The 17,127-nt window shown below is 50.7% G+C and overlaps 2 long non-coding RNA genes across 2 annotated transcripts; one reads left to right on the top strand and one right to left on the bottom strand.

Annotated features, from left to right (window-relative positions):
* Positions 1 to 333: 333 nt before the first annotated feature.
* Positions 334 to 3,383, top strand: LOC148222111 (uncharacterized). The gene is made up of 3 exons (XR_015806880.1): positions 334 to 735; positions 1,398 to 1,496; positions 3,016 to 3,383. It is a non-coding gene; the product is annotated as an uncharacterized LOC148222111 (long non-coding RNA).
* LOC148222112 (uncharacterized) lies at positions 1,839 to 3,274 on the bottom strand. Its single transcript, XR_015806879.1, has 2 exons — positions 3,136 to 3,274; positions 1,839 to 2,809 (listed from the first exon to the last, which is right to left on the bottom strand). It is a non-coding gene; the product is annotated as an uncharacterized LOC148222112 (long non-coding RNA).
* Positions 3,384 to 17,127: the final 13,744 nt, after the last annotated feature.

Genomic DNA, 17,127 nt, shown 5'->3' with positions numbered 1-17,127 from the left:
CGACCTTCTAACTCTGGCTGCAAAAGGAGGGTGGCACAGCAAGGAGCCCGCTCGCTCTAGTGGGATGCCTGCGCACGACGCCGACACCGATCCCACGGGTGCGATTTTCGGCGGCGTTTCCAATCGTGCGGACATCTCCTTCAGCCCGCTTCGGCCCGGGGAAGAGGGGCGGGGCCGCCAGCGATGGTCCCGGCGCAGCCCGGGCAGGCTCGGGGCGGAGCCGGGGCTTGGCGAGGCGGGGCACGGAGGTCCCGGGGACGGGACCGGGCGGGGCCGGGGCGGTGCTTTAGGGGCGGTCCCCAGTGGTCCCGGGCGGCACCGGGGCCGGGGCCGGGTGATCCCGGAGCGGTACCGAGCTGTGTTGGGGACGGTGCTGCAGGGGCGGTGCCGGGCCCGCCTCAGGGTGATTGAATGCCCAGAAATCGCCTCCTCTGCCCCGTGCTCACACTGAGCTGCGGGCTGCAGCGTGCTGTCGGAGCTCCGCACACAGCACGGATTTGGGCTTCCCCTCCTCTCAAACCCTCTCCCCCTTCTTCCTCCTCCTCATCTTCCTCTTTGTCCTCTGTCACTGCTGAGGCTCTGGAAAGAACTGAAATTCTGCAGGGAGAGATGTCCTCTCGTGGCCCCAGGGACTGCCTCGGCACGGGCCACGAGCGCCTCCGGCCCCTGCCTTCTCCTGCTTGAAAAGATCACCTGGAGCCCGAGCTCGGGGGGGTGAAATCAGCTGAAATCCAGGTAACTCTGTCAAGTGCCCCCCAGGGACATCGGCGGGGCTGGGGGATGAGGGTTTGAAACAGCAAATTCTTTGGAATATACACCTGTCCCTGTGCCGATGCTGCTGAGCTTCCTGCCACAGTATATCCCCACTCCATGAGGCGCTGTGAGGTTATGGCAGTGGGAATTGAGCAGGGAATTCGGGGCTATGGGCATAATTCACGGGAGCTAGCAAAGCTGACAGCCAACCCCAAATCGGGGCACAGCACAGAGAACAATCTGTGTGCTGCCCTGTCAGCTCAAGCTCCTGGGCTGGGAAGTATTGGGAGTTAAATGTATGGAATTACACAAATCACAGCAACTGGCATCACCCAGAGGGACAATCCAAGGCCCAAACAATTCCTCCACAGTCCACTCTGGGAAAAACACCCTGTGCCTGCCAGGAGCTCTGACCCTGCTTTTCCTACCAGCTCCTGAGCAGTGTCAGGGCCACCACGACGCCTTTAAAATCCAGATAAACCCCAAATCCTACACAGTGAATAATCCAAAGAAAGTACTGAATTGTTGTCATTAAAAGCTCAAAACTCATTAAGAATTCTATGACAACAGTGTAATGGACTCCCAGGAACCTCATGAATGCTCTCGGTTTCATTTTTGTGTATTTTTACTCCCTCATTTGGCAGCTTGTAAAACTTATCCTGGAATTCAGAGGTCAAGCAGGATCGACTTTGGATTGACCTTCACCTCTGTTCCCACTTTGTGCAAACACAACTCGTGCCCAGGTGGGTGAACTCATCACCTCAGCTTTTCACTCCAGAGTATCCCCTCCTTATTTCCCTGTAGATGAACTCAGACCCACTCCTCACCTCCACTGGTCATCCAAGCGTCCATTCTGTTCCCCACAGGCCCTGGTGGCCCCAGGGAGCTCCCTTGGCCTTTCTCCTGCCCCTCTGCAGCCCGAGGTCGCTACACAAACAGTTCTTGTGTCCCCTCTAAATGACCCCGGGTTTTCTGCTCAATGAATGGCATGACCCGTGCCCACTGCTCATGATTCACCCAACCAAAATCAAGAGCAAATGTTGCTTGGGCTTTAAGAACTTGAAATAACTCTGAAGCAGAAGAAATCACCTTTTTCTTCTGGTTTTTATTTTTATTTTTTCATTTAAGATGCTGGACTTGCCTCTGTGGATGTGTGCTGAGCTCTCACTGCAGGGGACTGTCAGGCCTGAATGGCTGTGAGTTCGTGTTCTTCTCAGTAGGGAATCAGAAATTATTCTTAGACCATAGAATTGTTTTCTGAAACCTTTCCCCTTTCCTCTTTGTGCCTTTGAATTTTTCAGCTGTTCCCTGTTGTCACTTCCCCTGCCTGACTTCTGTGCAGCTCCTAGCTGGGAAAAACTGGGAAAACTTAGAGGGTACAGAGGTGGAATTTTTGGCTGGATTTTTCTAACATTTCTAATTTTGCTGAACTTATTTCCCCAGTGAGAAGAGCACGAACTCACAGCCATGCAGGCCTGACAGTCACTGCGGGAAATCTGACACAGTATTAATAAGTAACCTTTCCTGAGAGCAGTCACCACCCCCAGTCCTCCAGCCTTGTCAAATGTTTGCAATGAATGGACCCAAGTTCTAATCCTTAATCTAAATTTATGTCAGCTTTTGTTGGAAAGATACCGGACAGTAAATCATACAAGAGAATTTAAAAATTGCACAAAGAATAACAGGCCCAGACCAAACCCAACCGCCCCCATCACTGCTCCACCCCAATTTTGGGAGAAACAGTGATACAGTTTATAAATACTCTCCTTCCACACTATTCAGTCCTTCACCGCACATCCCCAGAGAGGAGTCCCTCAGACCTTGCTCCCCTGAACACCAGGAGAGCTGGAGTTTCACCCAGATCCCACATTCCCATGGCAGTTAATCCCAGCAGGGAGGCAAAGAGGAACCCTGCATCCTCTGACATAGCCCACAGCACGGGCAGCACCAGGAGTCCTCCAGGCTCAGACCTCTGGTGCTGAAGCCTCTGGGCTTTGGCTGATCAAACACCACAGCTCTTGGCAAAGATGCCAGGAGAGTCGTGATTCTTCCTGTCCTGAAAGAGAGGAGGAAAAGAAAATTAAGTCGACTGCAGAAGGATTCCAGCTCTCAACTTCTGCTCTGATTCCTCACTCTGGGGTTTTATCCATGACAAGTGACACCAATTCAGAGTGCCCTTTTCCAGCATTTTTATTCCTAACTATTTCAGACATTAAAAGGATGCTCATTTCTCTTATTGTATTCTTTGCTTAATTTTATTAGCGGCATTTTCATCCCAGACCCCACTTGTCAGTTCTTCAATCCTTTAGCACTGGACTTGGCACAAAGGGATACCCGTGGTGCTGCATCACAAGAAATCCCAAAGAGAAACCCCTTCCAAACCTGACGGAGAAAGCTTTCAAGGCACTCCAGAACACAGACAGCTTTTCCTGCCTTGTCAGGCCACACCAATTCTGTCCCATCCACCTGAACTGTGCAGGTGAGGAAAAGGCTTTCCTTGCTCCTCGGGAATCACGGTCTGAGACCACAGATGTCCATCCTGGGCAGCACCTGGAAACAACGTGGGAAAGGCAAAATGAGAGTGTTTTCTATCAGAAAATTACTACTACTAATAAAAATAACAATCAGAACTTCTGGACAAATTTAGTAACATCACTTTGATATGAGAAATACAGGCCATGCCCATCCTTCTAGCCCAGGTGAAAACAGGAAGGAGAACTAGAGGAAAAGCAGAGTCCCTTATTTGATCTCTGGACACAAACGGAGGCCTTTTCCCTGTGAAACCAAACTCACCCTTCCAGGGTTCCCGAGATCAGCTACGAGGAGGCTTTTGGCACTCCAAGAGCAGCTGGGTCACAGCTGGATGCGGCTTGGGTCTGGGAGACACCGTGCTCCTTCTGGAATTATAGCACGCAAATGCCTGCTCCTGGCCCCAGGCCCGGAGATAAAATCTGTGGGGTTTTTCCCTGTGCAACATTGTTCACCCCTCCCAGGTTCCTGAGATCTGCACAGAGGAGGCTTTGGGCACCCCAAAGGCAGCCAGGGTTACAGGTGGGGGCAGCTTGGGGCTGGGAGAAATCCTCATCCATTTGGAATTTTATCAGGCAGAAACCTGGCTGGGTGCACAGGTCTCTGGACACGACCAGTGGCCCTTTCCCCTGTGAAACAAAACTCACCCTGCCAGGCTCCTGAGACCACTTAGGAGGAGGGGTTTGACTCTCCAAGAGCAGTCGCAACGAGAGATGCTCACACAGAAGGCCATGCAGAAGAGGAAACGAGCGCACCCGCAGCCCCCCAAGGCGCGCCCCAACGCCCCAGACCCGGCACCGCCAGCTCGGGCAGTCCCATAAAGCATCCCCCGCCTCCGCAGCGGCGGGACAGGCGGGGCCCGGGGTCCCGAGGAAGCCGAGCGTGCCCGGAGGCGCGGCAGGACGGCAGCGCAGCGCCGCCTGGCGGCGGAGCAGGAGAGCAGCGCCGGGCCCCATGGCAGTATCGGTACCCGTGCGCCCCCTGCTGTCCGCGGCGATGCAGCGCCCGATGCCGAGTTCCACGCCCGTGTCGCCGAGGGAGAGGGGCACCGCTGGCTGGGGCCTCCCCGCCGACACGGACAGAAGCCGAAGCAGAAGCCCCGGTGCCATTGGCGGCCCCTACCCAGCGGGCCGGGCTCCGCCGGGCCCGCGGCCCCGCGCGGTATCGGGTCGTCCCGCTCCCGTCTTCGTCGCACCCGGCCCTGCTCCTGGCATGAAGCGCGTCACCGCCCCGCGCCGTCCCGCCCCCCGCGCGTCATCGCGTGCGTTCGGCGGCCCGCCCCGGGGGCGGTGCCGGGGGCGCTACCCGGGGCGGTGCCGGGGCAGTGCCGGGGGCGGCACCGGGGGCGGTGCCGGGGCGGTGCCGGGGGCGTTCCCGGTCGCCGTGCCGGGGTAGCCCGGGGAGCGGTTCCGGGAGCGGTTCGGGGGGCGGTGCCGATTGCAGTCCCGGTCACTGTCCCCAGTCCCCGTCCCCAGTCCTGGTCCCGGTCCCAGTCCCCGGTTCCGGTCCCCGATCCTGGTCCCAGTCCCAGTTCCCCGTCCCGGAACCCGATCACGGTCCTGGTCCCAGTCCCCAATCCCGGTCCCGGTCCCGGTCCCTGTCTCCAGTCCCCGTCCCCGATCCCGGTTCCGGTCCCTGTCCCAGGTCCCCGTCCGCGATCCCGGTCCCTGTCCCATTTCCCCGTCCCGGTCCCCGATCCCAGTCCCGGTCCACGTCCCCGATCCCGATTTTTCCCCCCCTTTCACACTGATTTTTCCCCCGATTTATCAATGATTTTTTTCCCCATTTTTTCCCATTTCTCACTGATATTTTCCCCCATTTTTCAGGGATTTTTTTCCCCATTTCTCACTGATTTTTTTCCCCATTCTTCATGGAGTTTTCCCCCCGTTTTTTCACTGATTTTTCCCCATTTCTCACTGACTTTTTCCCCATTTTCCCCCATTTCTCACTGATATTTTCCCCCATTTTTCATGGATTTTTTCCAGATTTATCCCCATTTCCCACTGATTTTTCCCCATTTTTCATGGACTTTCCCCCCCGTTTCTTACTTATGTTTTTCCCCGATTTCTCATTGATTTCCTCCCCCCCCCCCCCCCCCCCCCATTTCGCACTGATTTTTTACCCATTTTTCCCCATTTCTCACTGATTTCTTTCGCCATTTTTCATGGAATTTCCCCACCCATTTCTAACGGATTTTTTCCCCACTTTTCCCCATTTCTCACTGATTTTTCCCCCATTCTTCATGATTTACAGGATACTCTATCGTGAATGGAAAGCAATTAAAGGAAGGGGGGAGGTTACCAGCCACCTGGTCAGCTCAGACAGCAGAGCTGCACACGCTTGTGAGAGCCTGTGAATTATAGCAGGACAAGACATTAAATATATTTACTGATTCTAAATATGCATATGCGGTAATACATGCATTTGGAAAACTATGGGGAAAAAAAGAGGTTTATTAAGCTGCAGAAGAAAGAAGAAAAAAATTGGTTTACAAGGGATGGCAAGCAGTGGATACCAAAAGCTCTAGCCTTACAATTGTTAAAACAACTTCATTAAAGGAGTCGTTCTGTGCCTTCTTTGGGGTGAGGAAAAAAGGCTGAGGGGGGCTCCGACGTGGTTTGGGGCACCCCAAGGTCCCTGGGAGAGGGAGCCGGGCTGCGCTGGAGGAGCAGGTGAGTCGGGCATGGCGGGGGGTCATGGTGGGTGCCAGAACATTGAGAGGGAGGGGTGGGTGTAGAATGCATGAAAAACAGAACCTTAAAAAATAGCTAAATATAGTCTAAAAGGAATGTTTTATTGGCTTGTGTTTGGATAGAGGTAGGGTTTTTTAATAGATACTGTAAATAGAAAAGATAAAGAATAAAAATATAGAAGCAAATATAAGAAACCAATATATAAATATATTACATTACATTATATTATGTTATGAAAATAGAAATATATAAATATTCAGACTTTAAAAGGAATGTTTTATTGGTTTTTATTTGGTTAGAGGAGGGTTTTTTGAAAATAATATAGGCAAAAATATACAAATATGCAAAAATAGATACTGACATAAAATTATTATAACTATATATGCATATATATATGTAAGTATAAATATATAGAAATAAATATAAATATAAAATACATGTATGTAGTATGTAATAGAAATAATTTATCGATTTTAATATGTTCTATTAAATAGTATGTTATAATAGAATGTAAATAGCATCTAGTATATTAATATACTAGTAAAAACTACATTAAATAGTATATAAATATAGAATCCACAATATAGACATATAAATCTACAGATATAAATATGAAAACTAAATAGAAAAATATATTCAAATATAATTTAAAATAATCGAGTTTTTTGTTTCTATTTGGTTAGAGGCAGAGCTTTTAAAGAAATAATATTAAAAACTATGAACCTCCAAATATAGATGGATATAGATAAAATAGAAATAACATTAGTAATATAAATCTATGTATATAATGAATAATAAAATAATATTGTATATATGATAAATAGAATAGCAATTAAATTGAATATATGAAATATGTCTAGATTATGACTAGAAATTAAATATTAAAAAATAGATGATTTATATATATAAAAGGTTTTTTTTTTCATTTGGTCAGAGGCAGGGCATTTTTAGTTTGGGTCGGGGTTTTTTTGGGGCGTTCATTGAGAGGATTTTATGACGGGTGGGGACTCTGGTGCTTGGAACTCTCTCCCTTCTCTGTCTGTCCCTGACAGGGCGGCAGTGCCGGGCTGAGTTGGGCGGCAGTGCTGCCGCCGTGTGGACACAGGCGGGTACTGCACCGTGCCCCTCTCAGGATGGCGGAAGGGCCCGCGGGCCGGGACCCAGCCCTGCGGCAGCGCTCAAGATGGCGGCCTCTCTAGGACCCCGGCGGATAGGCGTTTACATAAAACGCCTGTCCGCGCCCGCCGGCGCCCTCACGCCCGCGGCACCGCGGACCGCGCGGCCGTTGTCGGCACGCTCTGACACGTCCGGGAAAATTGTCGGCGAGCGGATCGGCGTCGGCGATGTAATCAGGCATCTTATGCCTACACACCGGGGTCCTGATGTTTTCCCGCCCTTTCTGCCGCCATTTTTGGCAGGTCAGGCGGGGTGCCGCCCGAGCCGCCATTTTGAGAGTCCCGACACACTCAAGATGGCGGCCTCTCTAGGACCCCGGCGGATAGGCGTTTACATAAAACGCCTGTCCGCGCCCGCCGGCGCCCTCACGCCCGCGGCACCGCGGACCGCGCGGCCGTTGTCGGCACGCTCTGACACGCCCGGGAAAATTGTCGGCGAGCGGATCGGCGTCGGCGATGTAATCAGGCATCTTATGCCTACACACCGGGGTCCTGATTTTTTCCCGCCCTTTCTGCCGCCATTTTTGGCAGGTCAGGCGGGGTGCCGCCCGAGCCGCCATTTTGAGAGTCCCGACACACTCAAGATGGCGGCCTCTCTAGGACCCCGGCGGATAGGCGTTTACATAAAACGCCCGTCCGCGCCCGCCGGCGCCCTCACGCCCGCGGCACCGCGGACCGCGCGGCCGTTGTCGGCACGCTCTGACACGTCCGGGAAAATTGTCGGCGAGCGGATCGGCGTCGGCGATGTAATCAGGCATCTTATGCCTACACACCGGGGTCCTGATTTTTTCCCGCCCTTTCTGCCGCCATTTTTGGCAGGTCAGGCGGGGTGCCGCCCGAGCCACCATTTTGAGAGTCCCGACACACTCAAGATGGCGGCCTCTCTAGGACCCCGGCGGATAGGCGTTTACATAAAACGCCTGTCCGCGCCCGCCGGCGCCCTCACGCCCGCGGCACCGCGGACCGCGCGGCCGTCGTCGGCACGCTCTGACACGCCCGGGAAAATTGTCGGCGAGCGGATCGGCGTCGGCGATGTAATCAGGCATCTTATGCCTACACACCGGGGTCCTGATGTTTTCCCGCCCTTTCTGCCGCCATTTTTGGCAGGTCAGCCGGGGTGCCGCCCGAGCCGCCATTTTGAGAGTCCCGACACACTCAAGATGGCGGCCTCTCTAGGACCCCGGCGGATAGGCGTTTACATAAAACGCCTGTCCGCGCCCGCCGGCGCCCTCACGCCCGCGGCACCGCGGACCGCGCGGCCGTTGTCGGCACGCTCTGACACGCCCGGGAAAATTGTCGGCGAGCGGATCGGCGTCGGCGATGTAATCAGGCATCTTATGCCTACACACCGGGGTCCTGATTTTTTCCCGCCCTTTCTGCCGCCATTTTTGGCAGGTCAGGCGGGGTGCCGCCCGAGCCGCCATTTTGAGAGTCCCGACACACTCAAGATGGCGGCCTCTCTAGGACCCCGGCGGATAGGCGTTTACATAAAACGCCTGTCCGCGCCCGCCGGCGCCCTCACGCCCGCGGCACCGCGGACCGCGCGGCCGTTGTCGGCACGCTCTGAAACATCCGGGAAAATTGTCGGCGAGCGGATCGGCGTCGGCGATGTAATCAGGCATCTTATGCCTACACACCGGGGTCCTGATTTTTTCCCGCCCTTTCTGCCGCCATTTTTGGCAGGTCAGGCGGGGTGCCGCCCGAGGCGCCATTTTGAGAGTCCCGACACGCTCAAGATGGCGGCCTCTCTAGGACCCCGGCGGATAGGCGTTTACATAAAACGCCTGCCCGCGTTCGCCGGCATAAAAATAAATATGCATAAATATAAACATAGACATAAACATGCACAAACGTTAACCTGCATAGATATAAACATAAACATAAACATAAACATGCAAAACAATAATAATAAATATAAATATAAATAGAAATAGAAATACAAACATTAATAAAATCAGTGAGAAAGGGGGTAAAATCAGTGAGAAATGGGGGGGAAAAACCATGAAAAATGATGGAAAAATCAGAGAGAAATGGGGGAAAAATCGGTGAGGAATGGGGAAAAAGATCAACGAAAAATTGGGAAAAATCAGTCAGAAGTGGGGGATAAAAATCAGTGAGAAATGGGGGGAAAAGTCGGTGAGAAATGGGGAAAAAATCAGTGATTAATGGGCGGGAAAATGCATGAAAAATGGGGGGAATAATTCAGAGAGAAATGGGGGCAAATATCAGTGAGAAATGGGGGGGGGAAATCAGGAAATATCCATGAAAATTGGGGGAAACATCCATGAAAAATGGCGGAAAAAATCAATGAAAAATGGCGGAAAAAATCAGTGAGAAATGGGGAAAAATGGGGAAAAAGGAGTGATAAATGGGGGAAAAAATCAGTGAGAAATGGGGAAAAATGGGGAAAAAATCCACGAAAAATGGGTGGAAAAATCCATGAAAAATCAACGGAAAAATCAGTGAGAAATGGGGAAAACATCATGGTGAAATGGGGCAAAAATCAGAGAGAAATGGGGAAAAATCATTGAAAAATGGGGGATAAAAATCAGTGAGAAATGGGGGGAAAATGGGGAAAAACATCAGTGAGAAATGGGGAAAAAAATCTTTGATAAATTGGGGCAAAAATCATTGAGAAATGGGGAAAATAATCAGTGAGAAATGGGGAAAATTTGGGAAAAATCCAGGAAAATTGCGGGAAAAAATGCTTGAAAAATTGGGGAAAAAATCCGAGAGAAAATCCCCGGGAATCCCCGGGAAAAACCCCCCGGAATCCCCGAGAAAATCCCCCGGAATTCCCCGGGAAAATCCCCCCGGAATCCCCTGGAAAATCCCCCTGAATTCCCCGAGAAACTCATCCCGGAATCCCCGTGATAATCCGTCCGCTATCCCCGAGAAAATCCCCCAGGAATCCCCCAGAAAATCTCCCCGAAATCCCCGGGATAATCTCCCCGGAATCCCCGAGAAAATCCGCCCCGAATCCCCTGGAAGATTCCCCCGGAATCCCCGAGAAAATCCCTCGGAATTCCCCGGGAAAATCAACCCGGAATCCCCGAGAAAATCCCCCGGAATCCCCGGGAAAATCCCCCAGGAAAATCCCCGGGATAATCACCCCGGAATCCCCTGGAAAATCCCCTAGGAATCCCCGAGAAAATCCCCCCGGAATTCGCCGGGAAAATCCCCCCGGAATCCCCCAGAAAATCCCCCCGGAATACTCTGCAATATCCCCCCGGAATCCCCTGGATAATCCCCCCGGAATCCCCGATAAAACCCCCCTGGAATCTCCAGGAAAATGCCCCGGGAATACGTGAGAAAATCTCCCCGGAATCCCCGAGAAAATCCCCCCGGAATCCCCGAGAAAATCCCCCCGGATTCCCCTGAAAATCCCTCGGAATTCCCCGGGAAAATCCTCCCGGAATCCAAGAGAAAATCCTCCCGGAATCCACGAGAAAATCCGCCCGGAATCCCCGGGAAAATCCTCCAGAAATCCCCGAGAAAATCCCCCGGAGTCCCCGGGAAAATCAACCCGGAATCGCCGGGAAAATCCCCCCAGAATCCCCGAGAAAATCCCCCGGAATTCCCCTAGAAAATCCCCCCGGACTCCCCGAGAAATTTCCCCCGGAATCCCCGGGAAAATAGCCCCCGGAATCCGCGAGAAAATCCCCCCGGAATCCACGCGAAAATCCCCCAGAAATCCCTGTGAAAGCCCCCCCGGAATCCCCAAGAAAATCTCCCCGGAATCCCCGAGAAAATTCGCCCGTAATACTCGGGAAAATATGCCCGGAATCCCCTGGAAAAACCCCCCGGAATCCCCTGGATAATCCCCCCGGAATCCCCGATAAAATCCCCCTGGAATCTCCAGGAAAATGCCCCGGGAATACGCGAGAAAATCCCCCCGGAATCCCCTGGAAAATCCCCCCTGAATCCCCGAGAAAAACCCCCCTGAATCCCCGAGAAAATCCCCCCGGATTCCCCTGAAAATCCCTCGGAATCCCCGGGCAAATCTCCCCGGACTCCCCGAGAAAATCCCCCCGGAATTCCCCGGGAAAATCCCCCCGGAATCCCCGAGAAAATCCCCTAGAATTCCCCGGGATAATCCCCCCGGAATCCCCGAGAAAATCCCCCCGCAATCGCCGAGAAAATCCCCCCGGAATCGCCGGAATAATCCCCTGGAATTCCCCGGGAAAATCATCCCGGAATCCCCGAGAATATCCCCCCGGTATCGCCGAGAAAACCCCCCCGGAATTCCTCGTAAAATCCCCCCGGAATCCCCGGGAAAATCCCTCCGGACTCCCCGAAAAAATCCCCCGGAATCCCCGAGAAAATCCCCCGGAATTTCCCGGGAAAATCACCCCGGAATCCCCGAGAAAATTCTCCCGAAATACTCGGCAAAATCCCCCAGGAATCCACGGAAAATTCCCCGGAATCCAGGAGAAAATACCCCGGAATCCCCATGAAAATCCCCCCGGAATCTCCGAGAAAATCCCCCGGAATCCCCGCGAATATCCCCCCGGAATCCCCGGGAAAATCCCCATGAATTCCCCGGGAAAATAATCTCGGAATCCCCGAGAAAATCTCCCCGGAATCACCGAGATAATGGCCCCGGAATACCCGAGAACATCCCCCGGAATTGCCCGAGAAAATCATCCCGTAATCCCCGAGGAAATCCCCCCGGAACACTCGGGAAAATCCCCCCGGAATTCCTCGTAAAATCACCCCGGATACCCCGGGAAAATCCCTCCGGACTCCCCGAAAAATTCCCCCCGGAATACTCGGGAAAATCCCCCCGGAATCCCCGAGAAAATCCACCCGGAATCCCCTGGAAAATCCACCGGGAATTCCCCGGGAAATTCCTCGCTGAAACCCCTGGAAAATCCCCCCGGAATCCCGGAGAAAATCCCCCCGGAATTCCCCGGGAATATCCCCTCGGAATCCCCGGGAAAATCCCCCCGGACTCCCCGAAAAAATCCCCCCGGAATACTCGGGAAAATCCCCCCGGAATACTCGGGAAAATCCCCCCGGAATTCCCGAGAAAATCCCCCGGAATTCCCTGAGAAAATCGCCCCGGAATCCCAGTGAAAATCCCCCCGGAATCCCCGGGAAAATCCCCCAGGAATCCCCTGGAAAATCCCCCAGGTATCCCCGATAAAATCCCCCTGGAATCCCCTGGAAAATCCCCCTGGAATCGCGGGGAAAAAGCCCCCCGCATTTCCCGGGAAAAATCCCCCCGGAATCCCCGATAAAATCTCCCCGGAATCCCTGAGAAAATCCCCCCGGAATCCGCGAGAAAATATGCCCAGAATCCCCGATAAAATCCCCCCGGAATCCCCGGGAATATCCCCCAGGAATCCCCGATAAAATCCCCCCGGAATCCCCCAGAAATTCCCCCCGGAATCCCCGACAAAATCCCCCCGGAATTCCCGACAAAATCCTCCCGGAATCCCCGGAAAATCCCCCCGGAATCCCCGGAAAATCCCCGCGGAATTCCGGTCCATTTCTGTAGGAGAATAGTTTGTAAGGATAGTGCAGAAGGCACTAGTTGCCAACGAGTTACAGCTGTACTGATTAGCAAGGAGTGGAAACAGCCTTGCCTGCCCAGTGAGGCTGGTTGTTATAAAAGCGTGGGTCAGCTGGCTGCCAGTTTCACTAAGCACAGCTCCAGCAGGAGGTGCAGAGCCTGCTGCAGTGTGGGCTGGAGCCTGCTGGCTGTGCTGCGAGGAGGAAGGGACACGTGGCCGTGCAAGGGATGGACAAGGTGAGAGGATGCTGTGTGTGGGACAGACAGGCTCAGGTGGCTGGGGAAGGGACAGGCTGGGGTTTAGCCAGTCGTACAGAGGAGAGGAGGAGTCGGGGCTGTGTGGAGCTGCCTGTGAGAAAAGGAGTCAGAGTTGCCTCAAAGAAATCTGTGGAGAGAAGGCATGAAAAGTGTGTAATGAAAGACTAATGTTGGTGCCTGTCATGTCTGTCTTGATATAATTGCTACACGTTTTCTCGGAATGCTTGAATTTAGACATAAAATGAAAACTTTATTGTAAGAAAGGAATGCATTTCTCACCAAAGTGGTGTAGGGTGGGGGATCACAACTCACAGATGGCCTGGAAGCGGAACGGCCACAGGGGTTACTGTAACTGGGCCTCCAGTACCAAAGCCCCAGTGGGTTTAAAGGCTAGAGCTGGGCTGGGATTAGCACGGGCTATGCAGCTGGGCTCATGCACAGGTCTGTCAGCACTCCTACCCGAGGACAGTCCCTCACCTAGGGAGAGGTTCTAGGCCTGGAGATGAGGCTGAGTTTGGGAAGGGTGATGAGGACACGGTTAGGGAGGGATGTAAATGCATATCAAAAGACTTAATTTTGAGGGGTGGCAAGCATTAGCTATAAACCAGTAAGTATTTACAGCTAAAGGCTGGAGGTGGGGGCTGTCTGAGGAGGACAGGACTGTTTAAGGCTGAAGTTGGGAGAGAAACCTTGGTGAAGCTTTTGCGTTAGAAACGGCCTCACCTGCCAAATCAGATTTTTGTCTTCAGGATTGCATGAGTGAGGATGCCACAGCCAAGGAAAAGGTTCAGGTTTGGGAGGCAAAGGCGAGTTAGGCAGGGCTGCAGGGCTGGGGCTTGGCTGTTTCCATACTGCTCAGGGCAGCAAAGGGTAGCTGGCTCACTGGGCCTTGGATCTAGAACTCTTTCTGGAACAAGGTGGAGAGCTGAGGTTCATGCAAGGAAGGGGCCAGGAATTCTTTGTCTGACTGGAAAATGCCAGAGGGGCAGTGTGTGACTCGGATAGGATGATATGTTCGTCTGGCGAGAGTCACAAAAGAATATTTTGGTTTACTGATAACTGGGCAGCTCAGAAGTTACTACTTGACTTAGTTGCTGCTCCCATCTGTTGCACACATAAACAGAGCAAAGCAGACGAATTCTCTCGGAGCCTGAGGTCTTTGACTGGCCCTCCAAAAATGCTGCCCGCTAAAAAACAGACGTGGGGGAGGAAAGTTGTCAGATACAATAGAGCAAGAAAAGGACACGGGCTTCAAAGTGCCCTCCAGCAGACCACGGAAGTGACCTGTCTGGAAGTGAAACCAGCAGTCTGCTTCCCCAGCCTCCTGGAAGCCTCTAACAGCTACACAGGCAGTGAGGGGAGAGAACAATTCAACCTAAAAATAATTTTCAGTAGCGTTCTGCACTGCTGTTAAAAATACTGCAACCAGGGAATGTGGTGTGGTGATAACTATTAGGCCTGTAAGTCTGGTAACTGGGGCTTTTAGCTCAAACATCTCGGTATGGCTACTTTGAGCCTTGTAAAAGCTGCGTTAAGTCCAATTTCTTGGGTAGTTCTACTAGCTCTAGCCTTGCTTTTCATCCCCTCAGTAACAAAGCAACTCCCTCTCGAGAATGTTATTTACTTTCCATATTATGTGCCTACCGATTTCTGGAATTGCAAATGTCTTTGGATACATGCGTAAATTTAAGTTTCAAGAAAGCTGTCAAGCTAAAACAAAGGCTTGCCATAATGCAGAAGAAAATGTTTTATGGAAGAACTGAGAGGTCCCTACCTGGGCATAGAATTTGCTATACTAAGGTGTGTTCCAAACGGATCTGCCATCTAAACAAGCAGAAAAATAGTTGGAATGTAGTGAGTTCAATTTAACTATTGCTAGAAATAGGAATTATTAGCAGAGCTTGGAGCATGATATCACTAGCAGCAGTAAGACGCTTTTAGCTTGCTTCTCATAAATTACTTGTAAAAAGCATTTGTACCTAGTGTGTAGCAATTAATATTTCCCCATTTTCTTCCCCCCCGCCCCCCAGTCTCAGGTACTCCTTTTATTTTACCCTTTTCTGTCTTGTAACATCACCTTCCTTTATTTTATTCTATCTTCTGTTCTCAGAACATCGCAGCATCCTCTGTCAATGTGAAAGCATTTGTTCATCCTGTCTTGGAATGGCTGTCAATGTTGCCCTCTTCTGGATCACTTATTTTTTTTTTTTTTTTTTTTTTTAAACAATATGTTGCTAAATGTCAGGAAAATTAATCCACAAACACCAGCGGTTTATGTCCAAAAAGGAAACGGAGGAGTCCTTTTTGCTTTATTCGAATAAAGGGAGAGGCCATGGGACATTCCCCTGGGATCTCTCAAATTTTTGGAGGACGCAGCCTCCTTTTTATCCTATTTTCCCGGCCGCATTTCCCTCTCTCTTTTCCCATTGGCTGAGGTACTTGAGAGGCACAGACTTCCCGGAACGCCTGATACCTGAAATTCCCCTCTAATGTATAACCCTCCCTTTTAATTTTTAATTCTTATAGAATTCATAGTTTCCCCCCGTTGCTTCTTTCATCTTTCGATATCCAATTTCATTTATCAGCAGCCCTGCAGTTTGTTTGTAAAGGCAACTATCTCTTTCCATTCATCAATCAGTGGAATCCATCCCATTGTTTCTTTTATCTCTCAGTGCTAGCCTTATCTACAGGCTGATCCACAGCTCATTTGTAAAGACAAATTCAACATTCCTCTCAGCTAATAAATGAGAAGTTAGCTGAAAAAAGTAAAAACTGGATTTTTTTTCCGGTGTGTGTCGGACAATACAGTGGAGAGAATTTGCGGGAGGATGATCGAGGATATCCTATTATAATATCGTTCTCGGACATTTTACTATTTTAGATCATCAGTTGTATTCTGAAAGAAATCTATTTTAATGATATGTGTACGTTTGCACGAAGTTATAGTTAAATATAGCTTGCGGCTGGGCTCTTTAATGAATAGGGGTATTTTTGGTTTTAATTCAATATTTTATGCTTGTGGTGTGTAGTGTGCTGATTTATTTTTTAATGTTATTTACTACGTGCGCTTTTGTTTTTGAGTGAAGGTAACTTTCTGGATGGCTTTGTATTTGAGGCAGAATGAATTGAAGTAGGTTTTAAAACTGATTTTTCATATGTACGATGGGGAGTTTAGTAGGGGCAGCTCTGATGGTGGGGGCTTGGTTGTTAATTTTATCAGACGGCTTTTGTTAGATACAGCTTTTAATTCTGGGAAGTTTTGTTTTTCTAATGTCGTGCTTTGAAGGTGGTTTTCGAGGATGTATGGTATAGCTTTATTTTGTTTGTAGATGGTGTATGCTAAGGGCTATGGTCTATTTATCTAATGCCATGTTTTTTCATTCAGGTGTTGATAAGGGAGTTCTTGAATGGCGTTTTGTGTTGTTTTTGTTTTTGGTGGGGCGTTGTTTTTAAAGGATACCTTGATAAGGTTTGCCGATGGCATTCTAGCCTGTAGCATAAGGCATAGGGTAGTTTTTGAATTATTTTGTGGTGGTTTTGATTCTTGCCAGTATGTAGTGTTTGTTTGAGGTAATGCTGTGTAGCTAATTTCTGTTTTCTTATTAATATTAGAATTGGAGTGTTGTAGTATATGGGCTGTTATTATATCCTAGGGGTTCTATTTATTTGGTTTGATTGTTTTCTAGTTATGGATAATTTTTCTCAAAAAACCATTTTCAGGATTTCAGGCGTGACACAAAAGAACACTCAGATTGCTGGAAGGGAAACGTGTGCCCAGATTGTCTCGAAGCAGTGCTGCTGTCGGTTCTCGTTCAGTTGTGTCTTCTGAAAATGAGACTGTTGTATTCATTGCGCTGTGCTAAACACTTGTCATTCTCCCAATGCCAGGAAACAGATGAAGCTTGAAGAAAGAGGAAGGAATTTGGAAGCGTACAAACAAGCTGAGAAGAGGTTCAGAGATCAGGGTGCTCACTGGCAGCAGGGGCTGGGGTTAGGGCTGAGCAGGAGCAAAGCCGGAGCACATCAACCTCACCTCGTGTTTTCTCGGGGGCTTTATGGCCCTGGCAAGAGAGAGATGTTCACTGATGAGTCCCAGGCCGAGCCGTGAGCACAGCATGTTGTGTTGGAGCTGGGGGTTTTTTTTGAGACGTTCAGCAGCCACACTCTCTAGTCAAGAGTCCTGAGGTTTGTTGCTGCTCCA

Source organism: Sturnus vulgaris, chromosome 14, assembly GCF_052056855.1.
Source record: "Sturnus vulgaris isolate bStuVul1 chromosome 14, bStuVul1.hap1, whole genome shotgun sequence".
Taxonomy (NCBI): Eukaryota; Metazoa; Chordata; class Aves; order Passeriformes; family Sturnidae; genus Sturnus; species Sturnus vulgaris.
Note: the sequence above shows the minus strand (reverse complement) of the source record. Positions and strands in the feature narration are given on the sequence as shown.